Source organism: Panthera uncia, chromosome C2, assembly GCF_023721935.1.
Source record: "Panthera uncia isolate 11264 chromosome C2, Puncia_PCG_1.0, whole genome shotgun sequence".
NCBI classification, from domain to species: domain Eukaryota; kingdom Metazoa; phylum Chordata; class Mammalia; order Carnivora; family Felidae; genus Panthera; species Panthera uncia.
The window spans coordinates 99,246,813-99,264,511 of record NC_064810.1 but is presented as its reverse complement, the minus strand read 5'-3'; positions in this window follow the sequence as shown (position 1 = coordinate 99,264,511).

Here is a 17,699-nt window from a genome sequence, read left to right as displayed (position 1 = left end):
TAAACAGCTGCTTTAGTAGACTAGAAGTTCTTTGAGAAAAGAGAATATGCCTTATTTGATTTTTATGCCTAAGAGCTATAAGAGACCATTGATTGTAATAAGCCTCCAAAAATGTTAAAAATGGACTTTATATGATTTGTAAGAATTAAGAAAATACAGATGTAGGGACAGGATTGATAATGTAGATGACTGCACAGAGCTAGATGTTTTTGCAGACTAAGAAAAACAATTGAAGACCCTAATTCAGCCACTGTGGATTACAGTATGGAGGTTCTTCAAAAAATTAAAGCTAGAACTACAAAGAATTCCACTTTGAGGCATATATTCAAAGGAAATGAAAATAGGAGTTCAAAGAGATATCTGTACTTCTATTATTCATTGCAGCATATTAACAATAGCCAAGTAGCCAAGATACGGAAACAACCTAAGTGTCTGTCAGTGGATGAATGGATAAAGTAGATGTGGTGTACACACACACACACACACACACACGAATATTGTTCAGCCATGAGAAAGAAGGAAATCCTGACATAAGCAACAACATGGATTCACCTTGAGGGAATTATGCTAAGTGATATGTCAGCCAGAGAAAGGCATATACTGTATGCATATACTGTAAGGCATATCACTTATCACTTATATCACTTATATGTTGAATCTTAAAAAGCCAAGTTCATGGGGTACCTGGGTGGCTCAGTTGGTTGAGTGTCTGGCTCTTGATTTTGGCTCAGGTCATGATGCCAGGGTTGTGGGATTAAGCCCCAAATCAGGCTCTGTGCTGAGCATGGAGCCTATTTAAGATTTTCTCCCTCTTTCTGTCTCTCTTTCTATCCCACCCCTACTTGCTCTCTCTCTTTCAAAATAAATTTTAAAAAAATGAACTCGTAAAAACAGAGAGTAGAATGGTGGTTACCAGGGGCTAGGGTGTGGAGGGATTGAGGACATAATGGTTCAGGATACAAATAGGAAACTAGTAGATCAATACATCTTGGAGAAGTAATACAGGTTACTGATTAGAGTAAAAAATACTGTATTATAAACTTCACAGTTGCTGAGAGATGAGATCATTGTTCCCACCATAGAAAAGAAATTATAATTATGTGGCTTAAGAGTGGTGTTAGCTAAAGCTAGGTGGTAATCATATTGCAATATAGAAATCATTGTATACCTTAAACTTATATGGTGTTATATGTCAATTATACTACAATTAAAACACAGAGAGAGAGAGATCCCCGTAATTGGGTTTCTGTGTCCCTTGTGGAGAGAAAATTGAGCTTTGTTTAAGAAGGTAACTGATTAAGTTTACATGTGGCTATAAGGTCACACACTCCGGTGGTCTGGTAATATAACATTAACTACACGAAGCCAAAGAAGCTAAAGATTACTTTATTTATTTATTTATTTATTTATTTATTTATTTATTTATTTATTTTTAACTACCTCAACTATAGAAGTGACTATATCTGGAGTTAGGGAGAAAGGTAATACTTCCCGGTTTTATAAAATGTTGTATAGCTCTTAGAAAATTAGATGCAATGTACTCCAAACTCTTAACTTGCCAAGTTAAGAAACTGAACCCTGAAAGTGTGAAATTACTTACCTGCAATCACATATAAACAGAACCAGTCATCATTTATGTCTCTTGGCTCTACTAATGTTAGCATTTTTTCCTGGTGTAACACAATAAATTCTTATAGAACTCAATAATTCAAGTGAGGAACCATATTTCTATGATTTTTTGGGGGGAAATTTCACCCTGATAAAAGAAAACAATGACAACTTTCTATTTACTAGGAATTGGGGTGTTGAGAAATTAAAATAATATTTCCTGTTTTTTCACACACACTGCTGAGTAGTTTATGGACTGTAAATGCGGTCATTATCTGCTCTAACACTTGCTTGGTTTTCCAAAAATAAGAGAGTGGAGTGAGAACATATTAATCAAAGGAGAATAAAGTATACCATACTCTATACCATTAATAAATGTAATTTTACTATTTTAAGATTGTAGAAAGCATCTGTTCCAATTGAATGAACTTTCAAAGTATGCTCATGGCTTCCTAGATTAATCAAAAACAACTGAAGAAAAGAGCATTGAGCAGTAAGAGATGTTATGTTTACATGAATGAAATATGTTAAATCTGTGGTGACAAAATGGAAAAGATTTTTCAAAGGAATTTTATTACCCTAGGAAACTTTTCTCCTCACTTTCCAAACTCTGTGATATGGTAAAAGTGATTTTGTTCTAGGTCTGTCTTTCTTTGTTTCTTTGCAAAACAACAACAAAGAGTAAAATTATGTTCATTCTCTGCCTACAATGAGAGCTGCTCAACTTAACAATATTGGAGGAAAAAAGTAGGTTATGTAATATTTGTTTTTTCGTGTGCATGGTTCTTATTTTTCTGTACCGATTACTAGTCATGGTACCATTATTCCTAGAATTTATCTCATGGCCTTCTTGTTCCCATCCAGTGCCATATTGAGTCATGTTGGAGACAAAAGCAGAAGGAAAAATCAATACTCCTAACTTTATTTAAAAATCTGATATTTGTTCATCGTGGAATTTTGCTTCACATTTGGTTGTTAAAGTATAATTTAACGTGGTTGTTTTCATGCCCCTTATATTGTGTGCCTAAAACATGTGCCTTCCTATTGTCACTCTATTTCAGCCCTGTAGAAACTATCCCAATGACTCAAAAGCAGTTTATTTTTTACCTTTCTCATTGCGGATATTCTCCCTAACAGAATTTCTATTATTTTAGCAAATTTATGGATTCTTCATATGCATTAGGTAAAATGTTAGACGTTTTTAGATGGGATATAAAAATTAAAGACCTGATTGTATTCTAAATATTCAAACATACCAAAAGGAAGAAGAAGCATATACACTTAGTTATTGTGTATGCAGAAAAATGCAACATCTACCAAAGAGATTAAAATCTATGAGAATAAATCGGTGAAAATATTTTATTCTGATCAAAAGAGGCAATAAAATAACATAATTTGAGCAGGAATGAAAGGGTAAACTTTTGAAAAGTAGAACCAGGAACCACGTTCACGTTGTAATGGAAGACACTAGACAGAAAGACTACCTGCAGCAGACAAGGGAAGGCACCATATTACACTTTGAATAACCCAGTGACTCAGAATAGCTCAGAACTTATCATTAAAAAAATTCTGACTTTGGGGTTAAGGTTTTGTTAGAAGATATGATTCCAGCACATAAGTATGAAATGGAAATTTGAAGATCTTTAAGAGAGATTACAGAATATTGAAGAATAGATGCCCGTGGCATTCAAAAATGTCAGAGTCTGTATTAAAATTCCCCCTTTATTGATGTCAAATTTACATACCAAAAATATTAGCATGGAAGATGATGCGGAGAAATATGTGAAGGACTTCTGATATCACCAAGGCTCTTTTCAAGGATGACAAATGAGTTGGGAAAGAATAGAAAAAGCAGATTGCAGTTGGAAAATGGTGAAGCAATGATATCAGAAGTATGGCCTGAAATATACATTTGAGAGAAAGATGGACACCGAACACTCTCCCTTGCATTCAGCATTTTAGAGTATGAAAATGATAGAAGTGTTCTTTGGAAACATGTTTAGGTACAGAGTTGGATAGTGGGTTTTAGTCTGGAGAAAACCAATTTGAGAGAAGTTTGAATGAGATTCCTTTAGAAATAGTTCCAATGTGTAGAGTGTTTCCCCTAAAGAATGTGGTCAAGACACTGGAAGGAGAGTTTGGCCAGACAGGATGTGTTTTCTATAAAGCAAAACAATGCAACCAAAACTATCACAAAGAATATCACAAAGAATATCTCAACCTAATTCTTGCCAAGTGAGGTGATGCTCTTTGCTGTCAATACCTGTACCCAGAATTTCATCTAAGTTGAGACAGTAGAGGCCTCCTTAGCAAGGAAATAACTCAATTTAATATTTATAATTGTATATTCATATAGCTTCCTTTTTTCATGATTATCCCTTCTAATGTATCAGATATGACTATTAACCAGAACCCTGGAACTTTTCAAACAGTGTGGACAAGAGCATCTCTCCAATGTAGATTATTATCATTGCAAAATGGCACTTAACTTTTAGGGAAAATGCCACCACCACCAATCCCCACCTATATTTATAAAATGAAGTTTGAACACATATCTTTCACATTCCTCAATTCCACAGTACCTACTAGCGTGAATTAAAATGTCAACTGTCTCAATAATTTTACACTAAAATTATGTGAAAGGAAGCAAAATGTTAAAATCATAAAATGCCAGACTTTCAAGTTAGCATTTAAATTCATAACATTTGGCATAGAGGGGATTGAAAATATTAAAATTCCACTTAATTAATTTGACGAGTACTCTGATGCTAATTTCTCCAATGATTTTAGAGTTTAGTTTTATAATGAATACACAGTAAGAAATATACTACTGTAACCTTTCCACTTTATAAACATAAGTGAAATTTAACTTGCAGGTGGAAAAGAAAAGTCAAAATTGTTCTTCCCCCAAAAATTCTTCCAAGCTTCTTTTCCAAGATCTCAGCATCATTTGAGAAAAATTGAGGGAATACAAGTTAAAACAAAATGATGTGACATCATAAAGACTTATGCATAAGGCAATTTGAGTAAGTTTTTATTAGATGCCAGTAATACTTATAATTGGAGTATCAGGTTACCCATAATTAGTCAATGTCTTCTTGCAAATGAAATAATGTCAAAGCTATTTATTTGTATCATAATTTAAAAATTTGTAGAGTTCAAAAGGAGTTCCTTGTGGCCCTTATGAGGCTTTTTTGCATTGAGAGAACAGGTGAATTTTATTAATTTATAAAGCTGAACTGTTAGGTGGAACACCCTAATACTGTCAGTTATATTCCACAAACGAAACACTGATTTCTCCTGATGTTAGAATTCCAGATCTCATCCCTCCTGATCTCTCAGGTTATTCAAAACAATCTTTTCTTCCTAGTGTTTAGTCCTACCCTCCTCCTAATAATCCTACTCCTTTCTAAAGTAAAATACCTACCACTGAATAGTCCAACCACGGTCCACTATAAAGTTATCATAAATACTGGTTAGTTACTCAACACTTAATAAATTTTCAAATCCACCAGTGGATTCCTACTGCCAGCCACAGTGTATCATTATATTGTGCTTCTTTTCGTGAACTTTTACTCACATCTCTTCCTCTAACAGCCTCAGAGATTAAGAGTTTTGATTATTTTTTGTTTCTTAATCAAATAAAGTAGTTATTTGGAGATATGAAGATATTTTTGAAAAGTTATTCTTAAATAAGTGATGTTTAGGCCTACTATTTTGGAATATAGACAAAATGAATAACATTCTAATTAGTTACTTAGAATGCAAACTGAATCAAATAACAACTTAGTAAAACTAGTTCAGATATATAAATAAGGTTTGAGGAAAGGAAACATATGCTGCAGGAAAGGGGTAAAGTTAGAATCCAAAGCTATGCTGTATTTTCTAGGTAATCCTTGCAATTATTTTCACATCTTTTCCAATTCTATCTTGTGCCCTTGTTGTTTACATCATGTGGATTTTTCATTCTTACTACTTTATACTTGTCATCTACCAATATTCTTGTCATTATCCCAAACTATCCCTCTTCAAAAGTGTTAAATGGAAATAAGGACCATGTACATTAACAGCCTCTTAGACATTTAGTTTCCCTGCTCAAGAAGTCATAATTAAAATCACTCATCATACTGTGGCTAACAATCCTTAGAAAATGTCACGTTTTTTCCATCATTTTACCCTACTTTATACTTTACACTTCCTTATTATGTACATTAGGTTCCACGGTCTGTCGTGATCATTATTTCATTTTCTTTTTTTTCCTTAGGTTTTTCCATCATACGTACTCTCACAAAATGCCCTTGATTTCATGACCTTAGGGTTAAAATACCACCTGCGTATATTGCCTGGCAAGTCTACTAGGTTCTTTTAGTAAATTTACTCTCCTCCTCTTTAAAACTGCCCCACCTGATTTTTTTCTTACTCAAACTTACTTCCTTCTCACCAAAGATAACAGCATGATTTAATATTCAAATGATAAAATATAAAGCACAAGAAAATTGAATCCTTATGCCTCTACCATCAAATCGTCAAGTTATATTGAAAGCTGTCTTTTTTTTTCCTATCAAGGATCTCTTTTATTGTCAAATGGAAATACCCCTAAGTGTACCCTGGATTCCATTTTCATTAACTTTCAAACACACTCCTTCTCCAGACATGCTTTTTTGTTTTGTTTTGTTTTTTTGTTTAAATGTTTTTTAAATGTTTCTTTTTCAGAGAGTGAGCGAGCGGGGGAGGGGCAGAGAGGGAGAGAGAGGGAATCCCAAGCAGGCCAGGCACTGTCCGTGCAGAGCCCTACTCGAGGCTCAAACCCATGAACGGTGAGATCATGACTTGAACTGAAATCAAGAGGCGGACGACCAACTGAGCCACCCAGGCGCCCCACACGTGCTTTTTTTTTTTTTTTTTAAATCAGTTTCTGTCTATCTACAACATGAACAGAAAAGCATGCTGTTTCCCAAATAATGTTCGAAGCTCTCCAGATGACAGCAACCGCAGCAGCCCTTCCTCTTCCGTACAAATGTCCATCCACTCTACTGGTTTCCAGTCCTCACACAACAAAAGTTGTCAGTGTCAACACATTCTGTCTGCATATTCCTAGGACATATTTACTCACCATCCCAATTTATCCTGGCTTCACATTCATTTCATTAGAGCTGTGGTTTTCAAATTCAATTACCTCCACATTTTCTAAGCCAATATTGTTCCCTTTTACATTTATTTCCTATGTTCTTTTATTTATTTATTTTATTGTAGAGAGGGAGGGGAGCAGAGGGGGGGCAGTTCTTTTCTTTTGTTTCATTCTCCCCCTAATCAACTTAGTGCCTGTGCTGCCCTTAACCTTTTTCCTCAGTTCCATTCTTTGGCTCTGTCAGAACACAATCCCAGGTTTTAAAATATGTGGTTACATTTTCCTTTATTTTCTTGTTGAATTTCAGGAGGTCTTTGCATTTTTAGTTAATAAACCCTTGTCAGTTTTATAGAATAACATGTCTTCAATTAGTCTTTTACTTCTTTATCTATTATATGTGTGTCTCGTGAAATATATAATACTAATATAATCAAATACATCATTTTGTTATGATGATTTGTAAGTAAACATGTTAACAATAATGATTATAACTTTAACACTTAACATGTGTTAGACACTTATATAAGTAATTTTTATATATTAGTAAGTTTTATCTTCATGATAACCCTAAGGAATTAAAGGCTATTATAATCATTTTAAACATGTGAAGACCGAAGCTCAAAGTTTAAGCAATATATGGAAAAACAAACAGGGGGGCGCCTGGGTGGCTCAGTCGGTTGGGCTTCCGACTTCGGCTCAGGTCATGATCTCACGGTCCGTGAGTTCGAGCCCCGCGTCGGGCTCTGGGCTGATGGCTCAGAGCCTGGAGCCTGCTTCCGATTCTGTGTCTCCCTCTCTCTCTGCCCCTCCCCCGTTCATGCTGTGTCTCTCTCTGTCTCAAAAATAAATAAAACGTTAAAAAAAACAAACAAACAAAAAAAACAGGTAATAAGTTATAGCATGGATTCAAACCAGACTAGAATACAGATCTATCACTCAAGGACAAATCTATACTGCCTCTATAAAACAATTATTAAAAAGCAAATTATAAAACACAATATCTTTAAATAGAAAATGATAAAATTATTATAATTCACATAAAGAACTTGAACGAATGGAGATAGTCTCTTACATAGGACATACTGATCACAAAATTATTCTCCAATAAACCTATGAATGTAATTAATTCCAATAAAAATTTCTGCAACATTTTTCAAGGAAATCAACAAATGTATTTCTAAATTTATATGGAGAATAAAAGTTTATTATTTAGAGAGCCTTTTGTCACCCCACGTTTTTTTCTCTGTAAATTTATTCTCTTACGGTTAAGATCACATCTATACATCTTTTAAAGGAGAACATGTTTTAGTTTTCTCCATACTGTGAGATAACTTTCCAATCACTATCTACTAACCAATACATTTTTTTTCTTAATCCTTTGGGTTTCCACCTCTATAACTCATTATTTATTTATTTATGTATTTATTTATTTATTTAAGTTTTTATTTATTTATTTGAGAGAGACAGAGACACTATGAGTGTGGACGGGCAGAGAGATAGGGAGAGAGAGAGAGAGAATCCCAAACAAGCTCTGAGCTGCCAGTGCAGAGCCCAACACGGGGCTCAAACCCATGAAACCATGAGATCATGACCTGATTGGACACCAAGAGTCAGACACTCAACTGACTGAGCCATCCACATGCCCCTATAACTCATCATTTATAAATGGGCATATTTATGTACTATGATCTACTCGTCATTATTACTCTAGAATTTTACTAACATATCAGGTAGAAAAATGGTTTTTTAAATTGCTATTTTATTCATGAGTTTTAAATTCCACATGCATTTTAGAATTTTTGTTGTATAATCTATAACTTATTTACTGATGACTTTATATTTAATCTTTTAATCTTTTCAATTCAAATGGTTTGTTTTAATTTGTTAGGTTTTCTAAATAGTTATTTATCATATCTCCAAGTAACGATATTGTGATTTTTATTTTAAAACTAAATCCACTATTTCTTCATATTTTATTGTATTATCCAGTACTTAAAATAAATTATTGTAATATTCTATACTAAGCATAATACTATGTCAACGATTGGGAAGGGTATAAGATTGTTATCCTACTTGCAAGCTAACATGGTAATTTGCCACGGTTCCATAGATGTTGACAGAAGACCCAATGCTCCTGGAACAGAGGCACTCAACAGCAGTATCAGTAGCAAGAGAATGAATATATTTACAATGATTTTCTGAGTCTAGTTTTTACACAGCAACAGAGAAAGGCTGATGACAACTATAAACTGTGTATTGTTTTACAATATATGAACACTGGGCTTGAGGAACCCACTATTTTAAAAGAACTAAGTGAGAGAGAGAGAGAGAGAGAGAGAGAGAGAGAGATTATCCCAACCCTCAAGATTGTTTCCTGCCATCAAAACCTCCTAAAATGGTCCAGATAAAGAGCATTTAAAGAAACCTTGAATTCCTTACATACACAGTAAGATGCATAGAAGCTCAATACTCTAGTGAGGCATCTCCAAAGCGTTTACTATCATTTTTTGGCTTATAGTCTTCATAAAGTTACCTTGAATCGTTTATTATAAATTGACATTTAATATTGTAAAATGCTTTTGGCAGCTACTAAAATTATTTGAGCTTTTTTCTTTGGTATATTATGTGAGGTATAAATCCATAATAATTGATTTTGTGATGTTGAATTCTTAAACTCTTGATATAAACTAACTTAATCATTATATAGATATTTTAATACACTGTTAAGTTTGGGTCTGTGCTAACTTAGGCTTTTTAAATCTCTATTCATACATTAAATGAATCTATATTCATCATGGTTTGTATTACTTTTGATTGATTTTGGAATCATGGCTATCCTAACTTCCCAAAATGACTGACAGGTTTTTCATTTTTTCTATTTTACAAACAAATCCTATAAAATAGATTTTCAGTTTATTTAAAATTTAGTAAAATTTTCCTAGAGTTTATTTGAAATTGTGGTCTTTAATTAGTCCTTTATTTCATGAGATATTATAGATCTATTCAAGTTTGCTCTTCTCTATTACACTACATATGGCATTTTATATTCTTCGAGAAATTAATTTATTCCATCTAATTTTTCAAATTTATTTTCTTCCAGTTTTTCTATTTATTTCTCAATTTTAATCATTTTTATGTATAGTTTTATTCTGTTTAGAATTTTGTATTTTATTAGTGCCTTTTTCTCCTTCTTTCTCTTTTCTTTGTAGTCTAATCAGTTTTTATGCCCTCCTCTTCTTTACTTACAAAGCAGCATTTTACAGAGTTGACAACTTTCTCCTCTTTGAAACAGTCTTTCCTCTTGGTTCTACAGATGTTAATATGCAGGTCATTTCCTAGATACTCTAACCTCTCTATATTGGTTCTCCATAAAGTTTGTTTCTTAATTTCCTCATATTGTCTTTTTTTTTTTGGATGAGACAATTTAACATTTTATTTATTTTAATACGAAATTTATTGTCACATTGGTTTCCATACAACACCCAGTGCTCATCCCAACAGGAACCCTCCTCAATGCACATCACCCACTTTCCCCTCCTCCCCACCCCCCCCCCCATCAACCCTCAGTTTATTCTCAGTATTTAAGAGTCTCTTATGGTTTTCCTCCCTCCCTCTCTGTAACTTTTTTTTTTTCCCCCTTCTCCTCCCCCCTGGTCTTCTGTTGAGTTTCTCAGGATCCACATATGAGTGAAAACTTATGGTATCTATCTTTCTCTGCCTGACTTATTTCACTTAGCATAAGACTCTCCAGTTCTATCCACATTGCTGCAAATGGCAAGATTTCATTTTTTCTCATTGCCAAGTAGTATTCCATTGTATATATAAACCACATGTTCTTTATCCATTCATCAGTTGATGGACATTTAGGCTCATTCCATAATTTGGCTATTGTTGAAAATGCTGCTATAAACATTGGGGTACAAGTGCCCCAATCCATCAGCACTCCAGTATCCCTTGGGTAAATTCCTAGCAGTGCTATTGCTGGGTCATAGGGTAGATCTATTTTTAATTTTTTGAGGAAGCTCCACACTGTTTTCCAAAGCGGCTGCACCAATTTGCATTCCCACCAACAGTGCAAGAGGGTTCCCAATTCTCCACATCCTCGCCAGCATCTATAGTCTCCTGATTTGTTCATTTTAGCCACTCTGACTGGCGTGAGGTGATATCTCAGTGTGGTTTTGATTTGTATTTCCCTGAGGAGTGACGTTGAGCATCTTTTCATGTGCCTGTTGGCCATCTGAATGTCTTCTTTAGAAAAGTGTCTGTTCATGTCTTCTGTCCCTTTCTTCACTTGATTATTTGTTTTTCGGGTGTGGAGTTTGCTGAGTTCTTCAAAGACTTTGGAAAGTAGCCCTTTATCCGATATGTCATTTGCAAACATCTTTTCCCATTCCATTGGTTGCCTTTTAGTTTTTTGATTGTTTCCTTTGCAGTGCAGAAGCTTTTTATCTTGATGAGGTCCCAATAGTTCATTTTTGCTTTTAATTCCCTTGCCCTTGGAGATGTGTCAAGTAAGAAATTGCTGTGGCTGAGGTCAGAGAGGTTTTTTTCCTGCTTTCTCCTCTAGGGTTTTGATGGTTTCCTGTCTCACATTCAGGTCCTTCAACCATTTTGAGTTTATTTTTGTGACTGGTCTAAGAAAGTGGTCTAGTTTCATCCTTCTGCTTGTTGCTGTCCAGTTCTCCCAGCACCATTTGTTAAAGAGACTGTCTTTTTTCCATGGATATTCTTTCCTGCTTTGTCAAAGATTAGTCGGCCATACATTTGTGGGTCCAATTCTGGAGTCTCTCTTCTATTCCATTGGTCTATGTGTCTGTTTTTGTGCCAATACCATGCTGTCTTGAGGATTACAGCTTTGCAGGAGAGGCTAAAGTCTGGGATTGTGATGCCTCCCGCTTTGGTTTTCTTCTTCAATATTTGGCTATTCAGGGGTTTTTGTGGTTCCATATGAATTTTAGGATTGCTTGTTCTAGCTTCGAGAAGAATGCTGGTGCAATTTTGATTGGGATTGCATTGAATGTGTAGATTGCATGGGTAGTATTAATATTTTCACAATATTTATTCTTCCAATCCATGAGCAGGGAATGTCTTTCCATTTCTTTGTATATTCTTCAATTTCCTTCATAAGCTTTCTATAGTTTTCAGCATACAGATCTTTTATATCTTTGGTTAGGTTCATTCCTAGGTATTTGATGTTTCTTGGTGCATTTGCGAATGGGATCAGTTTCTTTATTTGTCTTTCTGTTGCTTCATTGTTAGTGTATAAGAATGCAACTGATGTCTGTACATTGATTTTGTATCCTGAAACTTTGCTGAATTCATGTATCCGTTCCAGCAGACTTTAGGTGGAGTCTATTAGGTTTTCCATGTATAATATCATGTCATCTGCAAAAAGTGAAAGCTTGACTTCATCTTTGCCAATTTTGATGCCTTTGATTTCCTTTTGTTGTCTGATTGCTGATGTTAGAATTTCCAAAACTATGTTAAACAACAGCGATGAGAGTGGACATCGCTGTCGTGTTCCTGATCTCAGGGGGAAAGCATTCAGTTTTTCCCTATTGAGGATGATATTAACTGTGGGATTTTCATAAATGGCTTTTATGATGTTTAGGTATCCTCATTTTGTCTTTTGATACTTTTCTTCTAAATGATCTGATTCAGTCCCATGGCTTTACATATAACATAGAAAAGGAAGGCTATTGAATTTACACTTATATTCCAAAGTTCTCTAAACACCAGACATTTTATTGAACTATTTGTCATATTCAATAAATAAAACTCCTCACTTAGTTCCCAATATCAGGCTTTCCAAGTGTCAGTAAAATGGTACCACCATTCACTCAGTTGCTGATCTAAAACTCTGGGCTGAATCATTATTACCTTTTTCTTTCTTAACACTTGACTTCCAATACATCAGTATGTTTTACCACTTTTTACCTACCTGTATATTAGAGAAGTTTCTTATCTCCATCTTCATTTTTTCACATAAGCCCATACTAGACTGCTGATATCTTCAACTTACCCCTCTTTTTCCACCCACCAATCTTATGAGTGTAGAAAATTTATCAAACTAAGAAAGAGTACTAACTGAATTAATGAAAAATGATCTAAGTGTGCTAACTTTTAAAATTATTTAAGAATAGCATTTGTGTACATTATAGTGAAAAAATTATATAAGGAAAATATGTTGTCAGGGATCAAGATCTTCTTAGCAGTAGAACACATATGTAGTTATATAAACATAATACATAATAAATGTGCTTATATTTATTTAAAATATATATAAATTCTCACTAATATATCTATCAATGTCTGAACTTTAAAGTTGTAATCAAATTTATAATCTTCCATTAGGAATTGTTATCAATTTGCTTTGTTAAAATTGCTAAGGTTTTTCCTTTGTACATATCTCAACTTTTATTATAGAATATGTCACAAAGCACTTGTATTTATATTTATTCATATGTGTACATGTATCTGTTTCAATGCAATGTATCTTAGATATACACTGAAAAATATGAATCGTGACTCATTTAATCTGTATCTCCCATGGTACTTACCTAGCATGGAAATTTACACATAACACATGTGAATTACTTTTTATTGAATTAAAATCAGTTGTGACGATTATGCAATTTTGATACTATAGAGCCCTTTTTAATTGACTATAATATTGGAGTACCAGCATGACTGTAGATTTTGTTCATGCATTCATTACAATTTTGCTTGAGAGCTAAGGTGAGAAAAAGAAAAAGGGACTGGAATATCTAGTTAATATGTAGGGCATTATGATTTTGTCACAATTTTTATCCAGAGTGAGGCCTCTATTTAGCATGTATGAAACAACCATTGATTTACTCTATAATAAACATGGAACCATAATCAAACTATAATTATATCATTCATAACATTTGTTTGAATTATACATTTTTTGACATGCCTGGACAGATGGGCAGATATATTTTCATAGTTTTTACTATTTAATGTGCAGGGGACTGGCTAAAAGTGAAGAATATCTATAAAAATTAAAAACATAACTGTTTTGTTGGCTTACTTGTATTTTTAGTGTTACAGAGGAGGAAGGATAAAAGAACAAGAAGTTCTTTTAGATCATGGTTGCTAAGCCAACAATTGACCTATTCTCCTTATTCTTTTAAGTAAAGTAATTCCAGTTTTGTTCAGATATCTGTTTCAGACCTCAGATGAGGTGTGTCTCAAACACAGGTGTAAAAGGTGAATCATGACTGGAAAGGCACTTATGTCATCTCATCCCCCTTGTCGTTGATCGGTTCAGAAATAGGTATGTGTTGGGGTGCCTGGGTGGCTCAGTCAGTTAAGTGTCTGATTTTGGCTCAGGTCATGATCTCACGGTTCATGATTTGGAGCCCCGCGTTGAGTTCTGTGCTGACAACTCAGAGTGTAGACCCTACTTCAGATTCTGTCTCCTTCTCTCTCTCTCTGCCCTTCCCCCACTTGTGCTCTGTCTCTCACTCTCTCAAAATAAACATTAAAAAAAATTTAGAAATGTGTGTGTATCAAATTACTGACCAACTTTTTAATATCTGATCATTTTTAATATAAAAAATTCATCGTTATTACAGATAGTTGACATAAGGTTTTCTGTTACTTGTCGGTAAATAGTTCTGATATCACGCACTAGAATTAATTGACAATTCAAGAAAAAAACAAAATGTTTTCTACAAAGCTGATATTTAGTTAGGGTAGGTAGACTATTAATGATCAATCTTGTAATGTCCAGAATTTGACAATATCTTCCTCTCTGAATACTTTCATTCTGTTCCTCCTTTCTTTTAAGTCTTAAACTACCTTATATCATCCAGTTTATACAACCTTAAGTTCAGTATTTAATTTAATAACACATGAATATCATGTTTGTTAAACATAGCTCTGTCATTTGGTCAGTTTTACCAGACTAAGCTGCCTGCTGTTCAATAAGACCTGAAGGAATGAGACACAGGACAAATAGTGGTTTGTAACATAAGAGGATCACATGACTGGAAGATTAAGTACATTATAACAGTGCAACTCAAAGTGCAAAGGCAATCTGAGCTCTAATCAACTGGGAAGACAGTAAAAAAAAAAAAAAAATTAATAAGGGTGGAATGACAGATGAGATCAAGTCATTCCTGCCAAGAACCATTTCTACTTAACAAATTACTTATCACACTGAATTCTTCTCCAAATATTGTCTAAACCTTTGCTGTTTTCAAGTTCTTAATAGTCTTTTTATGGCAACTTTCAAGGAAACTTCATGAATTTTAAGCTTATAAAATAATTCCACAAACTGCTAGGTTACAGATGAGTATTGTTTTCCTGAAAAGTAAAAAGTATTTTTTAAAAGTAAATATTATTCTTTGAAGGTAGCATTTTTTGGAGCTCAGAAACATGTAAACACCCCCCCCTTCTATTAATAGTTGTGTTTTTCATATTGTCGGGCTCAGTCAGCCACAGTAATATATCTTATCACAGATGTTTTTACTCATAATACCAGTAGTAAATGGATATATGTTTCTAGTATTTCTACTTAACTGAGGGTGATGTTATGGATTTTGTTTATTTTTTTCTCTTTCATTTGAAAGTCTAATCTGTGTTTGTATAAAGGATGGAAAAAAATAGCTTACAGTTAAATGCAAATCAAATCTTTGATCCAAAACCACCCAAAGTCTGCTCTTTATTTTCAAAACCCTAAAAACTTTGATCATGTCTGCAAATACTACATTGAAAAACTATGCATCAAACACACATGCAAATTTTCTTACATCTAAAAAAAGCTCGATTTAAAAAGACCAAAACATATGTAATAAATTATCACTGTAACCTATATGGTATAATATAAAGTGAAAACTAATAATATTTTGTTTTTGTATACACACACACACACACACACATGCACACACATATGTATATACTCATACATATTCACACCCACACAGTCTCACATATATGTACTGGTGAGATTTTTTTTGCCAAATAGAAAATGAGTTTTAAGTTTGCATTTGTATTCTGTTGACTCATTTCAATTCCATCAATTATCAGAAGATAAATTCAAACAAATAAACCATAATAAAGAATTACTGGGATTGTCACTCTCATGTAAGCCTAAGAAACCTGACTGTGATCTATGTGAAGTAGAGAAGTGGAAGAAAGGATCTCTCTTAAGCAAGTATTCTGGAAGGCTACTTTCTCAGGGGAAAAAAAGAGTGATTCGAAAATGAAAAATCTTCAGTAATAGCACAGAGAAAAAGAAAACCCATCTCTGCCATGGATTCTAGACTGATGGGGAAAAATTCCTGGAAAAATTGAAAAGTCAAGCTTGTACGACTAGACTTGCACAGATATTTTCAACCTTGAAAATTATATAAATCTTCTTTAAAGCTCATGAGGAGCGAATGCAAAATGGCAGGAGTCTCTGAACTGTGGTTTCCATTTCCAAAAACAACACAAGCAAGATCTACAATCAAGTGGGGCGCCTGGGTGGCGCAGTCGGTTAAGCGTCTGACTTCAGCCAGGTCACGATCTCGCGGTCCGTGAGTTCGAGCCCCGCGTCAGGCACTGGGCTGATGGCTCGGAGCCTGGAGCCTGTTTCCGATTCTGTGTCTCCCTCTCTCTCTGCCCCTCCCCCGTTCATGCTCTGTCTCTCTCTGTCCCAAAAATAAATAAAAAACGTTGAAAAAAAATTAAAAAAAAAATGATCTACAATCAAGATATTGGACGATCACTTTATGGATATTGATATGATACACACCCGCATGATTCTGTATTATGTGATATAACATGCAAAGTCAACCTATATGTTAAATATGTGTAAAGCTTTAAACACACACTCACACATACACAACAGTGGTAATGGAATCTGGTTTTTTTTTTTTTTTAATGTTTATTTGAGAGAGAGAAAGAGAAAGAGAGAGAGCGGGGAAGGTGCAGAAAGAGAGGGAAACACAGAATCTAAAACAGGCTCCAGGCTCTGAGCTGTCAGCACAGACCCCAACACGGGGCTCGAACTCACGAGCCGCAAGATCATGACCTGAGCCAAAGTCAGACACAACTGACTAAGCCACCCAGGTGCCCAGGTAGTGGAATCTTCATAACAATTATAATGTCATAGAAGCGATCTTGGAAATATTTTTACCATACAAATGCTATCAGATTAGTATTGCAAAAATGTTAAATTGACAAATTTAAAATGAATTCCCTTTTTCCTAACTCTCCAAAAGCAGATGACCATGTGGACACATCAGTAAGGCCCCTCTCAGGGCCTTGGATGAGGCTCAAGCAAGTGAAGGGCCCTCATGCTCAAGCTTCACAGTAAATCCACTGCTAGGTACAATTAGTAATAATTCCTTCCTACACTAGCCAAATTTAATGACTTTTCATAGTTAATATATATATGTAATGTTTATCAACACATAATGTTCAGGCAGACAAAAGGGTTACGTTTCAGACTGGTAAAAAGCTCAGTTGTAAAATAGTGACAACTAGAGCTTTGTTTTCTTTAAATTGAACTGTCAGCAAACACAACAACAATAAAAATGTGTCATTCATGGCAAAGAATAGAGCATAGTGTAAATTAATCTCACTCTATACTTTCACCTCAATCTAATTAAAAAATTAAAGTTGCTCTTTTTTTTCTTAGTTCCCTGGCTAATACACATCCTGCAGCCTGCTGCTTTTGTTGCAGTGCATTTCATTAGCAAGCAGGTGAACTTAAATCCTGGTGTTTTAGCTTGCAAACACAGACATGTTTCATTCAGTTTTGATTAATTAAAATGTGGATTTATGAAATTTCACTTCTTTAAAATTTTGTTTTATGTTTATTTATTTTTGACAGAGAGAGAGAGAGAGACAGAGCATGAGACGGGGAGGGGAAGAGAGAGAGGGATACACAGAATCTGAAGCAGGCTCCAGGCTCTGAGCTGTTAGCACAGAGCCCAATGTGGGGCTC